We start from the raw sequence: 16800 nt of genomic DNA on the forward strand, positions 1-16800 counted from the left end.
TCCATGTTCCCTGGTGGTCTAGTGACGTCGGGGCAGGAAAGAGCCCCCTCTTTCCTGCCCATCGCGCTGCTCTCCGTGCTTCTCAATGCTTTCCGACGGTCTCGGCGAGATTCAAAATGGCCGCCGAGATTCTCGGCGGCCATTTTGAATCTCGCCGAGACCGTCAGAAAGCATTGAGAAGCACGGAGAGCAGCGCGATGGGCAAGAAAGAGGGGGCTCTTTCCTGCCCCGACGTCACTAGACCACCAGGGAACACGGAATCCTGTAAGTACGGGACGGAGGTCCAAAACCTGGACAAGACGCACCGGAGCACCTAGGTTTTAGAGGAGGGAAAGAGGAAAATTTTTTTTTCCTATTTCCCTCCTCTAAAACCTAGGTGCGTCTTATGGTCCGGTGCGTCTTATAGTCCGAAAAATACGGTAAGTAAGTAAATAAATAATACATCATAATGGAAGCTCACGTTGGTAACTTTCCACCAATTGTATTTATGCTATACTCTGCTTTGAGTGAATCTTACTGTTTATTATGCTCTTTCCAAATCAAAGCAATTTACAATCAAAATATAAAAGTAGAGGAGTGTGGTAGCCGTGTTAGTCCACTCTTAAGTTAATATAAAAGAAAACAGAAAGGAACTACAATTCAAGACAGGTCAGAAAAGAAATCAAGAACAGAAAACTAGGTAGGAAGAAACAGGACATCTTATCAGCATACGATAATAAATAAAACAAAACAAAGAAAAGAAAAGAAAATAGGATGATACCTTTGGACTAACTTAATATATTTTTTGATAGGCTTTCGAAGGTAACACCTTCAGATCAGAAATTCAGAAATGAGCAAATGATGACATATATCAGAATATATCTGTGAAACATAAAAACATTCCAATGACAGTCTCATGGGGAAGGCAGGAGTGGGTGGGGTTGGGGGGAGGGAGAAAGAGGGAGAGATAAAGCAGTATAATTTCAAGGTTTATGTGATAGGAAACCCTGACCTTTGTTCAGTTCTGTCTGTTTTCTTTTATTTCTATTTAACAGCATAGGAGAAAGCATGTATAGGATTGCCCCCTGTCTCTGGAATCAGCTTTCTCATGATTTGCAGGTTGAAACCTCCCCGAGTCAATTTTAATTGAAGCTAAGAAGCTTATTTTTTTTCATCAAGCTTTTGGGTCTCTTGGTTAACCTTGGTTTGCATTGCAGAAGACCTGTAGATTGACTGTAGGATGGATGGCACAAAAGATTGGAATAATATGTGATGAAAGACAAGTTTTCTGACCGAATCGTTTGTATGTGGCCTTTTCTTTCATTATATGGTGTGCTTTTCTGTTTTTATTTTGGATTGTAAACCACTCTGGCCTTGTTGAACTGTGGTATATCAAATATTGTAAACTATTAAAGTGGTACCACCTACTGCCAAAACTTTGAGAGCAGCCCTAAACTTAAAATGACTGTTCTGCACAAAGAGTTAGAGGAAGGAGTACCAAAGAGAGGGTGCTAGCCAGGAAAGGTAAAATTATGTATAATCATACCTGATAATTTTCTTTCCATTAATCATAGCTGATCAATCCATAGACTGGTGGGTTGTGTCCATCTACCAGCAGGTGGAGATAGAGAGCAAACTTTTGCCTCCCTATATGTGGTCATGTGCTGCCGGAAACTCCTCAGTATGTCGATATCAAAGCTCCATCCGCAGGACTCAGCACTTAGAGAATTACACCCACGAAGGGACACTCTGCCCAGCTCACCACCGCCGAAACGGGGGAGGGGAATTAACCCAGCTCATCCCCACACAAGTGGGGGAGGGGAATCCGTCCAGCTCATCCCCGCGGAGCGGGGGAGGGACACCACACCCGCCGATGCGGGGGGATCTGGCTTATCCTGCAACCGCAACCGCGGGAGGAGCTGACTGACCCTAACACCGCCGAAGCGGGAGGGGTACAAAGCTGCCCTACAGCCGCACGAAGCGGGAGGGAGTGCCGGCAGAATTTATGTCTCAATCCAGCCCCGTAAAACGGAGGGGAGAGGAATGCAGCAGCTCACTGTAACACAAACTCGTCTCAACTCTTGAAGAATCCAAGTGAAAGAACTTGAACACGAAGTCTTTCTGAAATAACTGAAGACTAAACTTGAACCTGAAATGCAACCAGAATAAAAACAGATATCTGGGAGGGGCTATGGATTGATCAGCTATGATTAATGGAAAGAAAATTATCAGGTATGATTATACATAATTTTACCTTCCATATCATCAAGCTGATCAATCCATAGACTGGTGGGATGTACCGAAGCAGTACTCACCCAGGGCGGGACATAGAAATCCCTGACCGCAACACTGAAGCTCCAAACCGGGCCTCCGCCCGAGCAGCCACAGTCAAGCGGTAATGCTTGGAGAATGTATGGGCCGAAGCCCAAGTTGCCGCCTTGCATATCTCTTCCAAGGAGACGGAACCGGCCTCTGCCATCGAGGCCGCCTGAGCTCTTGTGGAGTGAGCCTTCAGCTGGATAGGCGGCACCTTCCCCGCGGCCACATAAGCCGCTGCCATGGCTTCCTTGACCCATCTTGCCACTGTAGGCTTAGCAGCCTGCAGACCCCTACGAGGACCTGCATACAGGACAAACAGATGATCCGATTTCCGGAAATCATTGGTCACTTCCAAGTATCTGATGATGACTCGTCTCACATCCAGATATTTAAGAGCAGAGTACTCCTCTGGGTAGTCCTCCCTACGAAAGGAAGGGAGACAGAGCTGCTGATTCACATGGAAGCGAGAAACAATCTTGGGCAGAAAGGAAGGCACTGTGCGAATAGTCACTCCTGCCTCAGTGAACTGTAGAAAAGGCTCTCGACATGAGAGCGCCTGGAGCTCGGAAACTCTTCTGGCTGAAGTGATAGCCACCAAAAAGACTGCTTTCAACGTCAGGTCTTTCAGAGATGCCCTTGACAAGGGTTCAAACGGCGGCTTCTGCAATGCTCTTAGCCCCAGGTTGAGATTCCACGCAGGCACCACTGAGTGCAGAGGAGGGCGCAGGTGATTAACTCCCTTGAGAAAGCGCCCCACATCTGGCTGCGAAGCCAGGGAAGCACCCTTCAGGCGGCCCCTGAAGCAAGCCAGAGCCGCTACCTGGACTTTAAGGGAACTGAGCGACAGGCCTTTCTCCAGACCTTCTTGCAGGAACGCCAACACTGAAGAAATTGGAGCAGTGAAGGGAGAAAGTGAGCCTGCTTCACACCATGCTGCAAAGATACGCCAAACCCTGGCGTAAGCAGTAGAAGTAGAGCGTTTCCTCGCTCTCAGCATAGTGGCGATGACCTTGTCTGAGAAGCCCTTCTTCCTCAGACGCTGCCGCTCAATAGCCAGGCCGTAAGACCAAAGGGAGAGGGATCCTCCATCACCACGGGACCCTGATGTAACCGGCCCTGCTCCACTGACAGCCGCAGAGGATCGTCGACTGAGAGCCTGATCAAGTCCGCATACCAGGGACGTCTGGGCCAATCCGGACCCACCAGGATTACCCTGCCGGGATGCTTTGCCACCCGGTCTAGCACCCTGCCCAACATGGGCCAGGGCGGGAACACATAGAGGAGCTCTTGTGTCGGCCACTGTTGGAGAAGAGCATCTACTCCCAGGGATCGAGGGTCCCGTCCTCTGCTGAAAAAGCGCGGCACTTGGCAATTGGCCGATGACGCCATCAGATCTAGGCTCGGCTGGCCCCAGCGCTTCGTGATGTCCAAGAACGCCTGAGCAGATAGTTGCCACTCTCCGGGCTCCAAGGTATGGCGACTGTCAGGTTCGCTTCCGCCCACTGGCAAAGACTCATAGCCTCCTTGGCTAGAGGGGCGCTCTTGGTACCTCCCTGGCGGTTGATATAGGCCACAGCCGTGGCATTGTCCGACAGGACCCGTACCGGCTACAACACCAGTACCGGGATGAACTCCAAAAACACCAACCGAATGGCTCTGAGTTCCAGGAGGTTGATAGACCACTTGCCTCTGCAGGAGACTAGAGCCCCTGCGCTGTCCTTCCCAAGCAGTGGGCTCCCCAGCCCATCAAAGAGGCGTCTGTCGTGACGACAATCCACTCCGGGGTCACCAGAGGCAATCCTGCAGACAACTTGTCTGCCTGCGTCCACCAGCTCAGCGCCTTGCGCACTGCTGGGTCCACGGGAAGGCGCACAGCATAATCCTCCGACATCGGAGTCCAGCGCAGCAGCAGAGATAGCTGTAGTGGTCTCATATGAGCCCTGGCCCAGGGCACTACTTCCATCGTGGCCGTCATAGAGCCCAACAGCTGCACGTAGTCCCAAGCCCGAATAGGAGAGGCTACTAGGAACTAGTCCACCTGAGCCTGAAGCTTGACAATCCGATTGTCTGGCAGGAACACTCTGCCCACTTGGGTGTCGAATCGAACTCCCAGATACTCCAGGGACTGAGTCGGGCGCAGCTGGCTCTTCTTCCAGTTGATGATCCATCCCAGGGAGCTCACAAGAGCAACTACCCGGTCCATAGCTTTGCCGCACTCTGCATAAGAGGGGGCTCGGATCAACCAGTCGTCCAGATAAGGATGGACTTGTACTCCTTCCTTTAGCAGGAAGGCCGCTATGACCCCCATTACTTTGGAAAAGGTCCGCGGGGCAGTAGCCAACCCGAAAGGGAGGGCTCTGAACTGGAAGTGTCGTCTCAGGACTGTAAAACGCGGAAAGCGTTGGAGAGGAGGCCAGATGGGAAAATGCAGGTACGCTTCCTTGAGGTCCAAGGAAGCCAAGAACTCTCCTGCCTTAACTGCCGCTATAACAGAACGGAGAGTCTCCATGCGAAAGTGCCTCACTTTCCAGGCCCGATTGACCCCTTTGAGGTCGAGGATAGGCCGGACAGAACCTCCTTTCTTTGGAACCACAAAGTAAATGGAGTAACGTCCCTTGCCAATCTGATTTTTTGGCACCGGAACGACCGCACCCAGGCGGATCAGGTTGTCCAAGGTCTGCTGCACTGCCACAGCTTGACCGGAGACTTGCAGGGAGAGAGTACAAACCCGTCTCTTAAGGGTTGGCAGAACTCTAGCTTGTAGCCGTCTCTGATGACTTCCAGCACCCACGCGTCTGAAGTTATAGAGGTCCACTCGCCCAGAAACGAGGACAGCCGTCCTCCAATCTGCACTGGGACGTGGACCAAGGCCCCGTCATTGGGTACGAGACCCTGGGGGAGGACCGGAGGGAGCACCTCCGGGACGGCGGTCTCTGCGAAAGGAATGCTGCTTGGGGGAGAAAATCCTCTTGAAGGAAGAGGGGGCAGAGGAACCCGACTTGCCCGGGCGGTACCGACGGGCTTCCAGCAACCGTCCTCTGGAGGTACCGGGACGAGTACTAGCCCGAGCCCTGACCTCTGGTAATTTCTTGCCCTTAGACGTGCCGAGATCGGTCACGATTTTGTCCAGCTCGACCCCAAAGAGCAGCTTGCCTTTAAAAGGCAATCTAGCCAGGCGGGATTTAGAGGCGTGGTCAGCAGACCAATGTTTCAGCCAAAGCCACCGCCGCGCAGAGACTGTCTGAGCCATGCCTTTAGCTGAGGCTCTCAAGACATCATACAGCAAGTCTGCCAAATAGGCTAAGCCCGATTCCAGGGCCGGCCAATCAGCCCTCAAGGAAAGATCCGAGGGGGAAGCCCGCTGCACCATAGTCAGGCACGCCCTGGCCACATAGGAGCCGCAAACTGAGGCCTGCAAACTTAAAGCAGCTGCCTCAAAGGACGACCTTAAGGCCGCCTCCAATCTTCTGTCTTGGGCGTCCTTTAGGGCCGTGCCACCTTCCACCGGCAACGCCGTTTTCTTAGTCACCGCAGTGATTAAAGAATCCACGGTAGGCCACAGATAGGCCTCACGTTCACTCACAGCCAAAGGATAGAGGCGGGACATAGCCCTAGCCACTTTAAGGCTCGTTTCCGGGACATCCCATTGAGCCGCAATTAAGGAGTGCATGGCATCATGCACGTGGAAGGATCTAGGCGGGCGCTTCGTCCCCAGCATAATGGCAGAGCCAACAGGGGCTGAGGGAGAGACGTCCTCCGGAGAGGAAATCTTCAAAGTGTCCATGGCCTGTAAAAACAGGTTGGGCAAATCCTCTGGGCTAAAAAGCCGCGCTGCAGAGGGGTCATCCGCTCCATCCGAGCAGGGATCTATCTCCTCCAAGGAATCCGCAAGGACCGTTGGGAGACCTCAGACACGCTGCCCTCATCTACATCGGAGGAGACAAAGTCCTCCAAGGCCTGGAAATCAACCCGAGGGCGTTTACCTCTGGGAACCTCAACCTCTTTATCAGAAGAGGGAGCAGGGGCAGCGTTTTGCATGAGGAAAGCCTGATGCAGCAGCAAAACAAACTCGGGGGAGAAACCCCCCAGACTGTGCACTTCCGCAGCCTGGGCAACAGCCCTAGACGCACTCTCAACCGGCGCTCGCAATAGCGGGGGAGAGACATGCTGCGCATCCAAAATGGCATCCGGCGCGAAACTCCGCGAAGGAGCCGCGCGGGAAGAACGGCGCTTAACTTTAGCCGCTTGTGCCGTCGCCCAAATTAAGGGCGTTCATGGCATTAATGTCTCCAACCTCAAGGGCGGCCCACGAAGAAGCCGTCCGAGCCGCGTGGCCGGCCAAGATGGCGGAGGCGAGGAGCGGGGGATGGGCGTTTATGGCGGGAAAAAACCGCCACGCCGGAGGAACGACCGGGACATTCATCGGCCACTAAACTGTCACCCATCAAGGGCGAATCAGGTTGTAAAACCCCCGCATCCCCTCTAGAAGCGCTCCAGCGATCCGGGGAGCGACCCTTTGCGCCCTCGCCCTCCGACGCCAAATGCCACGAGGAGAAGAATCGGGGAACCCCCTGCCCGCTATAAAAAGGTAAAATTACCTGCTTGCCGCTCCGAGCTGTAACGAACTGGTGTCCCAGTGAGTAGCTGCAATGAACGTTTAAAGAAACGTCGAATTAAACGCCTTTAAAGACGTTTAAAATTTTTTTTTTTTTTTTTTTTTTAAACGGAGCCAGCGGGAGGGGGGAGAAAAGGAGGGACCTGGCACCACCAGGTTTGCACTTGCTCAAAAGAGCCCTCAACCCCAGGCCTCAACAAAACCTAAGGATTAGGCTTGGAGGCCTAGCCAGAGCTGCTGCTGTGTGTGACCACCACCTGCTGAGATAGAGAACATACTGGGGAGTTTCCGGCAGCACATGACCACATATAGGGAGGCAAAAGTTTGCTCTCTATCTCCACCTGCTGGTAGATGGACACAACCCACCAGTCTATGGATTGATCAGCTTGATGATATGGAAATGAGTATCGACAAATGGCTTGAAGTCTGCCGGGACCTGGGCAATCGCGTCAATGCAATAACCCAGGTCCCGACACATAGGAGCAGCGGAGAGACAGACCAAGAGAGCAGAACTTTCTGCCAGCCTCTGGAAGCCTTGCGTGCACTGGGCCTCCCTTAAAGGCCAGGCCTGGGGAATCTCCCCCTTCCCCAGCAGCCCTGAAGGCACATATTCTCAGTAGAGGTGATGGGGAAAAAAATAATAACAGAGCATCCTCCACCGGAATCTGAATAGGTTGCAAACTAATTAGCTAATTAAGCAATAGCAATCAATAATTGGTGTTAGGCAATTAATTGGCAGTTTGCCCTATTCTATACAATGTGCCCCTAAATTTCATAGCACACAACTACAAAGGGGTGTGGCCACAGAAGTGTCAGGGGCGGGGGGGGGCATTCTCAGGATTTGGGCTTGATTTTATAGAATAATGCCACTTACGCATCTAACTGCCATCAGTTGGGCGCCAGCATTTATGCCAGCTTTTGGCAGGCGTAGGTGCTCGCACCCAAAGTCAGGCACAAGATGAATGCTAAACTAGCGTTCTGTAAGGGTCGTTCCACACAGACTGCCCTTTGCAGAATACTAGCTTAACACGGATCATCCCAGCGCCTAACTCTGAGCATCATTTACTGAATTCCTCCTTCTCCCTCCCCCTAGGGAAATGATAGATTATGAAGGATCTATGATATTGCAGGAGGTACAGAAAACAGTCAGGTTTGATGGACCTGAATTTCTTTACCTGCTGTCACATTTCTGATGCTCTTGGCTGTATTTCATCCAGCTCTGCCACATTCTGTTAAGTTATACAGACCTAAACAAGTCTTCCATATACTTGGTATGTCTTCCTAGTGTTTTGAATGAACGTACAGGAAAGGCTAAATCCCTACATGAAATGTCTTTCTTAATGCATTCAACTAGACTTGTTTCCTTTTTTGCCACAGAGTAACTCCTAGTGGACCCACTCCAAGGAAAACATCAGCACTGTTTCAGTGCTAATGTACTCCATGTGTGCAGTGCTAAATCCAGATCTAAGCTATGAGAAATCAGTGAGCCGCTCAGTAGAAATGCCATGCTGAATGCCTGCACTACATTCCTGGCTTCAGCACTCGATGATCGAGCCTGGCAAGAGCTAGATGCGCTGCTAAACCTATGTCCTACTTGAAAACCATGCTGATTACTATCTAGCACAGCAATCTGATCAATAAAAGCCATCAATTGCTTCAATATCACCTTCTCAATGATTTTAGACAGTGAAGGTTAATACAGAAATAGGCCTGTAATTATAAACAACAGATACATCCAAATGGCTTTTCTTCAGTAATAGTTTCACTGTGACTATTTTAAGCTGTTCAGGCATTTTCCCCTCACATAGTAATTTATTAACTATTTTCAACAAAGCAGGAACAAGTCTTATCACCCAAACTTCTTTAAAATGATTGAAGAACAGCATTCATGAACTGCCCTTGTAGGTGTCATAACATAGTAACAAAGTAGATGACGGCAGAAAAAGACCTGTACGGTCCATCCAGTCTGCCCAACAAGATAAACTCATATGCGCTACTTTATATGTATACCTGACCTTGATTTGTATCTATCATTTTCAGGGCACAGACCATAGAAGTCTGCCCAGTACTAGCCCCGCCTCTCAACCACCGGCTCTGCCACCCAATCTCCACTAAGCTTCTGAGGATCTATTCCTTCTGAACAGGATTCCTTTATGTTTGTCCCACGCATTTTTTAATTCCGTTACCGTTTTCATCTCCACCACCTCCCACGGGAGGGCATTCCAAGCATCCACCACTCTCTCCGTGAAAAATCATGGGGGGAAGAGTGCCCAGGGAAACCATCCTAAACTTTTCTTTGACCAGGAATTTGTTCAGGGTCCTTAGGTCCAGGATGGGATGCATCCCTTGTGATTTCTTCTGCACAAAGTAACTGGAATAAAATCCCCGGCCTTTCCTCACCGCTGCTGCACAGTGAGCGAAGGGTTTCAACGTATCATCAACAATGACACCTAGATCCTTTCCTGGTTGGTGACTCTTAATGTGGAACCTTGCATTATGTAGCTATAATTTGGGTTCCTCTTTCCCACATGAATCTCTTTGCATTTGCTCACATTAAACGTCATCTGCCATGCTAAAAGTGTCTGAACACAACTATTGAACGCGGAGATCTAGCAGCATCGCTGAACCTGCATTACAGAGAAACAACTAACAGATGGAGCAAGGAAAGCCTGGGGTACGCTTCAACAGAAAGTAGCTAAACAATCAACAGTGTCTAGAAAACTGACACTGGTATTCTGGGAAGGGAAATGACCACTACCAATCAGATAAACTGCTGATAAAATCTGGTTGGAAAAAGATAACTAAGCCTCTCTACCAGGGATACAACTTAAACTAGTGGCCCACTGAAAATACAAACATCGACAGGGCCAGACTAACTGCGGCTCAGGGGACCGGGGGAGCAGGGAAGAGGTCTGGAATAGTTAGGTAGGTGGGTGGGGAAGGGTGGGGTGGGGAGGATACTATAAAAAATTGTTGACTTTGTATTTAATCTCACTTATATTTTCAAACGTGCCGGCTTGTGCATGCGGATGTACACAGAGGAAGTATAATAATGGAATAGCTTTTTATAAATAGAGTACTAATTTGTTATAAATCGTAATCAGTGTGTCATTTGGAGGGGCTGGTTATAGGGACACCCTAGGTGCTCAACATTCATTGTTTCTATCTATCTATTTATTTACTTATTTATTTATGGCATTTTATCCCATATTAAACATGAATTAGATTGGAGCCTGGGAGCATTTAAAATCTTTTTTCTTTTTTTTCCTGGAGAAAGTAATGCATTGCCCCCCCCCCCCCCCCCCCCCAGGCTCCCTCCCCGGGTATAGCCAGCCCTGCAATTTGGGTGGGGAGGGGGCGCTGAGGTGAGGCCCCTAATCCACCTCTGCACGCCCCCTCCCCACCCAAATTGCAGGGCTGGCTATACATGAGGAGAGAGCCCATTGTTAAAAATTTAACAGCACACCAATAAATAGAAGAACATTAATTTACTTTCTCTTTTCCTTAAATTTGTTCATCGCCTTACTACAGGCTTTTCCTTTTACTCCCACTTCAACAGGGAGCAAGAAGCCATATTCTACCTATACTCTATAGAGATCTGTCCCTTCTGCCACTACAAGCAGTAGTAGTATTGTTGATAATCAAGAAATCACTGTCAATTAACTGTTACCTATAAATTAAGATCAGTTTTATTCTGGGACTCTACTTCATAAGATAAATCCCTTGAATTAGGCCTACAACCAACCACTACACATCAGAGAAACCCCCCCCCCCCAAAAAAACTAAACCTTGGAAAGATAAGCTAAATCACTGAATATCCCAATAATTGGCAAAAAGTACATTGAACTACATCCACAGACTAAATCTGACCAGGTTCTTAGTTATCGCAATAAAACTGCCTGCTTCCTGTAACTTCAGAAGAGGTGAAGGAAAATAAAATAGGATTGCTTGGCCTCAGTTCCTTTTGTTCACAGGCACAAAAAGTTCCTTCACTTGAAGTATGGCAAAGAAACATTATGCTCCTAAAGCTGCATCTCTCATTACAGCTTCTGCCTTTGCCCAGACTGAATGCTTGGCCCAAGATTCTGGTTTTATGTGATTAATGTATTCACATTGAATCCCTCATGAAAGAAGTACAAGAACTAAGAGAGGAGGTCACAAGACTAAGAAGCATCTGTGACAACCAGAAATTCATCCCAGAGATGCATGTTGAAACATTGGCAATCTCCAGCAAAGGGACAGTTGGACATGGGTCACCAGATCCTGTAAAATCAATCTCCTAACTCCATCTTCCATTGAACTGAAGAATTGGTTTGCAGCCCTGGAGGCAGAAGAGCTGCAAACATCTCGAGAACAAGAGGAAACAACAATCAAAAATCCCAAAGCTACTGGATCTGTGGCCAATAAGAAGTGAAAGGTAGCGGTGGTTGGTGATTCTCTTCTGAGGGATACTGAGGGGCCCATCTGCCGACCAGACATGATGTCCAGGGAGGTGTGCTGTCTGCCTGCAGCAAAGATTCGAGATGTAGTGGAAAGACTGCCTAGACTCATCAAGCCTACTGACCACTAACCTATGCTGCTCATTCATGTCGGCACAAATGATAGTGCTAGGTATCCTACTGAAAATATCAAACACGACTTCATGGCTCTGGGTCAGAGGGTTAAGCACCTAGGTGAGAAGGCAGTGTTCTCATCGATCCTTCCAGTTGAAGGTAAAGGCCGTATGAGGGAAGCTCGCATCCTGGAGCTGACTGTGTGGCTGCGTGATTGGTGCCAATGCCTGCGCTTTGGTTCCCTAGACCATGGGATGATTTTCCAAGAGCTACTGAGCAGTGATGGTGTCCATCTGTCAAGGAAGGGATGGAGTGTCTTCAGTAACAGACTGGCTAAAGTATTAAAGAGGGCTTTAAACTAAATTTGCTGGGGATGGGAGAGAAAAGCCACAAAGCCATTAATAACCCTCCAGAAGCTAAGACATCAAATACCCTTTTAGAAAGCAGAAAAACGAGTAACACCTGGAAAGCCTTGTATATCAATGCTCGTTGTATGGGAAACAAAATTTCTAAATCTAGAGGCTACAATGATAGAAGCCGACTTGGAGCTAGTGGCGGTCATGGAGACGTGGTTCACGGAGAACCATGACTGGGATATACTTATACCATCTGTTCAGGAAGGACAGGGTAGAAAAAAAGGAAGGAGGTTTGGCATTATATATAAAGAATAATATTAAAGTGACAGAACTACAGGATGTATGGGGTAAGGAAGAAGCGCTGTAGTTTAAACTGGTAAGAGGGAGAGGAAAATGTTACATTGGTGTAATATACAGGTCACCTTAGCAGGTGGACAGAGACTTAATTGAAGACATCCACAAGAAGTACTATTGATATGTGATTTTAATATGCCGGACATTGACTAGGCGTCCCTCCTGCAGAGTCATCTAGAAGCAAAGAGATCTTGGATTTTCTATAGGAAGACTTGTTTAAGCAGTAGTTAAAGGAACCGATGAAGGATGGAGCTATTCTGGACCTTGTGCTGACAAACGGGGAGAATGTTTCTGATGCTATGGTGGGAGATCATTTGAATGGTGTGGTTCAATATTAAAACAAAGGAGGAGAGGGCTTACTCAAGTTTGAAGGTCCTAGATTTAAAAAAAAAACAACTAACTTTGCCGAGATGGGGAACTTTCTCAAGGAAAAGTTAGTTGGATGGGACCAGCTGAAGACAGTAGAACAACAGTGGGCAAAACTGAAAGGAGCTATTTTAAAGGTGACAAACCTTTATGCTAGAAAATTACATAAAAGAAAGAGGAAAAGAAGGCCGCTGTGGTTCTCGAACGTAGTAGCTGAAGAGGTAAGGGAAAGAAGGTTAGCCTTCTTATGTTACAATATGACTCAAAAAGAGGAAGACAGGCAAAAATACTTGGAAAACCTAAGAGAAGCTGGAAAAGTTGTTAGGAAAGCAAAGAGGCAAATGGAAGAAAAGATAGCTGATACAGTAAAGTTGAGGGACAAGGCATTTTTTAGATATGCAAGGGACAGGAGGAATACCATAATAGCATTGTGAGACTCAAAGATGAGGGGGAGGAATCAGGGGCGTAGCCAGACAACAGATTTTGGGTGGGCCTAGGCAAGAATTGGGTGGGCACCAAGTGTTCTACCCCCTCCCCCCCCCCCCCCCAAAAAAAAATTATCTCAGCTGGTGGGAAAACGCTTCTTTCCACCTTGGCAGCAGGCATGCACTGAAAACTGAGCATGCGCAGGTGCCGGTGTCATGGAGAGTAGCGTTTTCGTTACCATCAGGGGAAAATCTTCAGCTGGCAGAGCTTGGGATTCCCACCAGTTACCACTAAACATATGCTACTGTTGGGTGGGCCTGAGCCATAAATGGGTGGGCCCTGGCCCACTCAAGCCCACCTGTGGCTATGCCACTGGGAGGAATACGTAGAGGCAGATAAGGATAAAGCTGAACTACTTAACAATTATTTCTGTTCTGTGTTCACGGATGAAAGGCTGGGGGTAGGACTGCAGAAAACAAATGCTAATGGGGATGGATGTACGGTAGACCAGGACTGATTCTCTTGCATCTACCGGCGGTGATGCTGGATGTTCAGTGCTGGGCCGTTTTCAGTGACCGGGTTTGAATATCCGGTTTATTTTTGGCTGCTATGAACATATCTGGCCAAGTCGATATTCAGCGCTGGCCAGGTAAGTTCATAGCGGCCAAAGATAGGCCTGCTGTTCACACGGCCCAATTTGGCCATCAACTTAGTTGGCCTACCACTTAATATTAGCTGGTCATCTGGCTAGCTGCTAAGCGCTAATATTTGGCCGAGATAGCCAGTTATCTTGTGCTGAATATTAGCGTTTTGCCGGCTTAAGGCTATTTAACTGGCCAGGAATCATTATAAGAACATAAGAGTAGCCATACTGGGTCAGACCAATGGTCCATCTAGTCCTGTACCCTACTTCCAACAGTGGCCAAGCCAGTATCTGGCAGATTTCTAAATATATAATCAAGTTAACACTTTTACAGAAAAGTTAAAACAGTACGAACTGCGGGGCCACGAGAAAGTTCACAATATGGAGAGTACCAAGTCTAAAAATCCAAGAACTTTTAAAATAAAGGAAAAGGAAACAGAGCCACTCCAGAAACAACACATTAATAAAGGGTTCAGTTATCCAATTGGACAAGAAGCAGATGCAGTCCCACTGGAAAACTCCCTAGTAGGAATAAACGAGGTCAGTTCTGCCAGTACAAAGAAAACATATTTAACAGAATGATATTTAACAATACATTTACAGGGGACCTTAAGAGAAAATAAAGCACCCACTTACAGTGCCCCCAGATTTAACAAAGTTGTTTCCTCTTAGAAAAACAATTAGTTCTTTGACACCTGTTGCACGTAGCAGAATTTTAAACTGTTAAGAATGAGGGAGGGGGAGCGGGGAGGGGCTTGGGTGGAGGGGGTTAGGTTTTAGGCAAAGGGGGCGTTGGGAAGAAATTAAATAAAAGGGCACAAATTTCTTAAATGTTAACTGGAATTTCTATTGTGACAATCACATGTTGAATATGTATATGACTGTGCTGATTGGTTTGCCAATAAACATGAGCTATAAAAAAAAAAAAAAAGAAAAACAATTAGTCTTCTTGGAAACATCTGGAAAAATCCTTATTTTGGTATTCAGGCACAATTTTTTCAGATTCTTTAAAACGTTCGAAGAAGGTACTCTCAGTCATTAACTGAAAGCCAGCACCAGGGTTCCCAAGTCCAGTCCTTCAGGGCCACATTCCTTCCAAGTTTTCAGGATGTCCGCAATGAATATGCATGAGATCTATTTGCAATAGAGGCAGTACATGCAAATCTATCTCATGCATATTCACTGTGGAAATCCTGGAAACGGTCTCGGCGGCCATTTTGAATCTCGCCGAGACCGTCAGGAAGCAGTCAGGAGCACGGAGAGCAGCGCGATGGGCAGGAAAGAGGGGGCTCTTTCCTGCCCCGACGTCACTAGACCACCAGGGAACATGGCATCGCGTAAGTAGGGGACGGCGAACCAAAACTCGGACAAGACGCACCGGAGCACCTAGGTTTTAGAGGAGGGAAAAAGGAAACATTTTTTTTTCCTATTTCCCTCCTCTAAAACCTAGGTGCGTCTTATGGTCCGGTGCGTCTTATAGTCCGAAAAATACGGTAAATATTTGACAAGAGCTGAACTGTATGGTGATACCTTAGTTCAACATGTGAAAAAACATATGGGGGTGAATTCTATATATGGCGCTGAAAAATATGCTATTCTATAAGCCGCACTTAAAGTTAGGCACGGTTTAAACAATAGCGCTTATCCCCGGGAATCGCGCCTAACATTAGGTGTGGCCATTTTGCACCAACTGAAACGTGATGCAAATGTACATACCTAAATTAGGTGAGTATCCCCCCCTTAATCTATAACAATGCATGTAAATGCTAGCAATGCCCCTGTTTTGCCCACAACCCTCCCATTTCTACACTCCATTTTTTTTACTTGCGTGTAAAATTCCAATTATTATAATTAGTGCCAATAACTGCTTTCTAAAAAGCCAATTATTGGAACTAATTAGCTTATTTAATTAAATTGTGCATGCAAATTGGGCACATGCCCAAATTTGCACATGCCCTAAAGAAGTTAGGGCTCGTCAGCTTGAAGGCCTCTCATAAGAGGAGTTCCATCCACTTTATCATTTTGGTCGTTCTTCTTTTAATTTTTTCTAATTCTGCTATATATTTTTTGAGATATGGCGACTAGAACTTTATGCAGTACTGGAGGTGAGATCGCACCATGGAGTGATACAGAGGCATTATATTATTCTTGGTCTTATTTACCATCCGTTTCCTAATAATTCCTAGCATCCTGTTTGCTTCTTTGGTATCCATCGTATACTGGGCAGCACTATGCATGTATTTCAGAAAATACGAAAATTCACTGCTTATTTCTAGGATAAGCAGCATAAAATCTGTTTTACTGTTCTAGGAACTTGCCAGGAATTTGTGACCTGGACTGGCCACTGTTGGAAACAGGAACCCGGGGTTGATGAACCTTCGGACCGACCCAGTATGAAAATGAATACGTTCTTATATTCTAAAAGGATTTGTGCCTGCAGATCCTCTTCTAAAATGATACTGGAATTGTAAATGATCTGACCTGCACATGTCAATTTTGATCTCTATGTTCCATCTAAAATGGGGATGCACTTATATTTATAAAATGGGCTATATTGCGCTCATACATAGGTAACAAATTATAAAATTACTCTCTTAATATCACTGTGCCAGAAGGTTGAGGGCAGTTCAGAGGATGCCCTTTTCTGATTTTCCGGTACTGAAAGAGACTTTTCAGTTTTGTAGTGTTTGCAAAAGCTATTTAAGAAGCTGGCCACGGATACACGGGAGTACAATGCCTGCAGTTTGACTGATTGTACTCTGAGCCCTAGCACAGGAGACACTTTGAATGTTCTGGATTTTTCTGTCACATTACAGGCAGGGCCTAAACAGGAGCTTTGGGGAAGCTATTATATAAAAGTACATAGGCGCATATGTTGCTTTTACAAAATAGCTGTTAGTGATTTTCTTTAACTGAAAAGTGAATTACCTGAAAAACTTGTTTTTTCCTGTACTGTTGATTTAAGTCATCATTTCTAGGAAAACCTTCAGGCTACTAAGCATGAACTCTTCAGAAGAGGAATGGATCTGGCTATGTTTGCTTATTTATTGGCCTGTTCATGCTAATTATATTTATTCAAAAACATTAAGGCAATGTACAATCAATAAAATATAAAATACATTAAACAATATATAACTTACATCAAAGTCATAATAATACAACAATAAAATAATGATAAACTACAGTAAA

General features: G+C 46.9%; 1 protein-coding gene across 2 annotated transcripts in view; it reads right to left on the reverse strand.

Annotated features, from left to right (window-relative positions):
• The window catches only part of PHACTR2 (phosphatase and actin regulator 2), a 237959-nt gene that overhangs the window by 111586 nt on the left and 109573 nt on the right, over positions 1 to 16800 (reverse strand). The window lies entirely within an intron of this gene.

The sequence above is a fragment of the Microcaecilia unicolor genome, chromosome 3 (genome assembly GCF_901765095.1).
Source record: "Microcaecilia unicolor chromosome 3, aMicUni1.1, whole genome shotgun sequence".
Taxonomy (NCBI): domain Eukaryota; kingdom Metazoa; phylum Chordata; class Amphibia; order Gymnophiona; family Siphonopidae; genus Microcaecilia; species Microcaecilia unicolor.